Genomic DNA, 4,761 nt, shown 5'->3' with positions numbered 1-4,761 from the left:
CCGGAATTCGCCAAAATACTAACTTAGCCAATTCAAGCTTAATTCTACACCGGTCATCACAAAAATATTCCGGACACACTCCTAAGTCCCAAATCATCTAAAGAAGCTATCCGAACCATAAAATTTGTATTTCGAGCCCTCTAACACATAAGTCAATATCCGGTTGACTTTTCCAACTTAAGTTTCCTTAAAAGAGACTAAGTGTCTCAAACCTTACCAAAACTAGTCCGAATGACTTCAAATTTTGCACACAAGTCACATTCGACATTACGGACTTGCACCAACTTTCGGAATCGCATACCGACCCCGATATCAAAATTTTCACTTCCGGTCGAATTTTCTCAAAAACCTTCAAATTTCTATATTTAGCCAAATGACTTCAAAATGACCTCCGGACATCCAAATTCACTTCCGATCGCGCTCCCAACTCCAGAATCACCATACGGAGCTATTCCCAGACTCGGAATCCCAAACGGACATCTATAACTCTGAAATGCCTTCCAACCCAAATTTATGAAATTCTTCTAAAATACTAACTTCCACAATATACGCCGAAATGCTCACGGGTTATCCAAAACCAAATCCGGACATACGCCCAAGTCCGAAATCATCATTCGAACATGCTGGAACTTTCAGATCCCAATTCCGAGGTCGTTTACTCAAAATTCCAATCTTAGCCATTTTCTTCAACTTAAGGTTGCCGCAATGAAAAGTTTCTTTCCAATTTGACTCCGAATTTCCCGAAATTCAACTCTGACCATACGTACAAGTCAATATACCTGAAATGAAGTTGTTCATGACTTCCAACTGCTGAACGACGCGCTAGAGCTCAAAACGACCGGTCGGGTCGTTACAAGAATATAATTAAATCTTGCTAATTTCAACTTGTCAATGGAGTTATGATCTACAGATGCATAATATACCACCAGAGAGACAAAAACAAAAGGATGATCATTGAATTGATGCTTCTAGAAAATATTTTCTTCCATACCAAATAATTAACAATGTTTATCATATTTTTCAGTACGATTTTTTGAATTAAGCATGTCGACATTATTCAACTAGCTACTTTAAAATAAGCTTGCCATTTTATTGAATTAAAAGACATAATACTTGACTCAACCTGTCACGACCCAGATTTTCCACCCTTGAGAGTCGTGATGACGCCTACTGGTGAAAGCTAGGCAAGCCAAATTTTTCTAATTACTTAACCTTTTTCAGTTTTAAACCATTATCAGTGATGAGTATATATCATGCAAATAGCGGAAATAATTAAGAGGAAGACAAAATCTGATAATTTATCTTAATACAAACTGCGGAAGTCTAAATACAACTCTACCCAAATTTGGTGTTACAGTTTTACAGACGGTCTAAGAATGCTACATACAAAGCCTGAAAGATAAAAGATACACTGTTTCTGAAATAAGTAAAGGAAACAGGATAAAGGAAAGATATGAGGTGACACCAAGGCCCGCGGACGCCTGCAGGACTACCTCGGGTCGCCTGCTGGACTGAAGGCAGCAACCTCACTGCGGTCCGAAGCCTACAACACTGGGATCTGTACAAAAGAGTGCAGAGTGTAGTATCAGCACAACCGACCCCATGTGTTGATAAGTGCCTAGCCTAACCTCGACAAAGTAGTGACGAGGCTAGGACCAGACTACCAAATAAACATGTGCAGTTAAATCATATACATCGGAAAAATAAAAGCAGATAATTACAGTTAAAGATGGGAGGGGGAAAACATGCTTCGGGGAATAACATATAACAACAGAATATTAAGAGGAATATAAGGAAACCATAATACAATTGCTAACAAGGATAAAGAAAACAAATGCAGAATTCACTTTCATTTCACATCTTGTTGCAGACGTGCAACCCGATCCCATTTTATGTATCTCGTTGCAGGCATGCAACCCGCTCCCATTTCATACATCTCGTTGCAGGCGTGCAACCCGCTCCCATTTCATACATCTCGTTGCAGGCGTGCAACAACCCACTCCCATTTCATATATCTCGTTGCAGGCGTGCAACCCGCTCCCATTTCATATATCTCGTTGCAGGAGTACAACTCGCTCCCATTTCTTTTATCAACACCAATCAAAAACAAAGGGTCCCAGTAAGGGATCAATAATATCAAACAAACATCCCGCCAAGGGAACAATAATATGACAATAACATCCCGGCAAGGGAACAATAATGATAATAACATCCCGACAAGGGAACGATAATGATAATAACATCCTGGCAAGGGAACAATAATGATAATAACATGTGAAACGCAATAAACCACAACGGAGTCATAACTATTACAATACAAGACTCATGGGCATGCTTGATACCGACGTATAGATACTCGTCACCATGCCTATATGTCGACTCCACAATTAACACGTAGCAAATAAGACACGACTCCTAATCTCTCAAGCTAAGGTTAGACCAAACACTTACCTCGATGTCATGAACACAATTCAAGCCTCAACTATCGCTTTACCCCTTGATTCCACCACCAATTCGCTCGTATCTAGCCACAAGTTACTTAATTACACCAGTAAACGCTAAATGAATCAATTCTAATGCATGAAAATGAGTTTTCTAAAGTTTTACCCAAAAAGTCAAAAATCCCCCGAGCTCACATAGTCAAAACCCGAGATTCGAACCAAAACCCGATCACCCATTCCTCCATGAACTCAAATATATAATTTGTTTTGAAATTTGACCCCAAATCGAGGTCCAAATCTCCAATTTTTTTTAAAAAACCTAGGTTCTACCCAAAACACCCAATTCCCCCCCCCCCATGAAAATCATTGATTTTGAGTTGAAATTATGTGAAAAGATGTTAATGATTGAATAAAACTAGTTAGAAATCACTTACAGTTGATTTGGGGAAGAAATTGTCTTTGAAAATTCGCCCTAGAGTGTTTTGGTAAGAGTGTGAAAAATGGTTGAAATGCATCTAAGTTATGAATTTACAGGTTGCAGGTATCGCAATTGCGACCAGGGTTCACAATTGCGAACCCAGAATCTGCTACACTCGCATTTGCAAAGTCGGATTTGCGAACATCCTATCGCATTTGCGAAGACAAGCCCAAATGGGGAGCTATCGCATTTGCGAAGAAAAGTCTCGCATTTGCGAGGAAGGGCGGACCTGGGTTGTTTCGCATTTGCGACTCAGCCTTCGCATTTGCGAGCCAAACTTCGCAAATGCGAAGCCTGTAGGCCTGCAATGAAACAGCTGAAGCATGCAATTTCTCAAGTCCAAAATCCACCTCGTGGCCTATCCAAAACTCACCCGAGCCCTCGGGGCTCCAAATCATGCACACTAACCTAAAAACATCATATGGACTCGTTCGTGCATTCAAATCACTAAAATAACATCAACAACTATGAATTTAGCATCAAAATCATGAAATTTCTTAAGAACTTCAATTTTCTAATTTTTCTCAAATACGACCCGTTCACGTCATTTCAAGTCCGTTTCTTATCAAAATTCACAGACTTATCTTAAATCCCATATAAGACCTGTACTGGGCTCCGGAACCAAAATACGGCCCCGATACCATCAATCTTTAAACACATTTCTCTTTCAAAAACTCATAAATATTTCATAAATAATTTTCTTTAAAAATTCATTTCTCGGGCTTGGGACCTCGGAATTCGATTCCGGGCATACGCCCAAGTCCCATATTTTTCTACGGACACTCCGGGATGGGTCCGGGTGCGTTTACCCAAAAATATTGACCGAAGTCAACTTAATTCATTTAAAGTCAAAATTCATCATTTTTCACAGATTTTCACATAATGGCTTTCCGGCTACGCGCCCGGACTGCGCACGCAAATTGAGGTGAGACAGAAAGAGATTTTAAGGCCTCGGAATACAGAATTTACTTTTAAAACAAGTGATGACCTATTGGGTCATCACACAACCAAGTAGGATCTTGAATTCAACGTTGTCTTAGATAACTAACAAAGTAGTGAATGCACTAGCTAAGCATGGACAAGCACTCCAAATGCATGATTATCGTGGTCTCTAGATCACCTTATGCGTCGGTTAATTTCACGCCGTATTTACTAACTCCCACCAATAAAAGTATCGGATAATTGTGTCCATCAAAATTTGAACAGATGGAAGAATAAACTTAATGAACTCCCTTGTGAGTATTATAGAGGTGGTCTTTTATCTCATTAAAATGCTATTGATGTTGTCATATATTTAGATTTCTGAAATCTTGATCCAATTGTGAAGACGCATTAGTAAATCATAAAGAGTACTTTTTTCAATAGAATGGGAATGGCTATATTTCTTGACTATATACTCCAGATTATGTCTCCGGCCACCTTCATGTATCTACCTATAAATATCGTTAATAAATTAAAAGAGGTCTATATAATCCTCATGTCCGATCTACAACTATTTTACTCAGAACAAAAATAAAAATAAATCGTTAATCAATATATTGGTCATTTGAGCCAAAGAATTCATGATTTAATTAGACAAAATTTTCCTGTAATATTAATTCATCGGGTACTTAGAGATCATTAATCTAGAAAAGAATATTTCCTTTAAACATATATACTCCCGTTAATATTAATCCACGACTATTCAATTCTCTTTGCTTCTATTTTAAATACTAGATAGGTATTGCCCGTGCATAGCACGGGCCCAATATTATGAAGTTTGGAACCATTATTTGTGATTAATTTTATGTTAATATGAAACTGCAAAAAAAGACAGGAAATTGAGGCATCATTGGAAAGTAG

Source organism: Nicotiana sylvestris, chromosome 5, assembly GCF_000393655.2.
Source record: "Nicotiana sylvestris chromosome 5, ASM39365v2, whole genome shotgun sequence".
In the NCBI taxonomy this organism is placed as follows: domain Eukaryota; kingdom Viridiplantae; phylum Streptophyta; class Magnoliopsida; order Solanales; family Solanaceae; genus Nicotiana; species Nicotiana sylvestris.
This window is presented reverse-complemented; position numbering follows the sequence as displayed.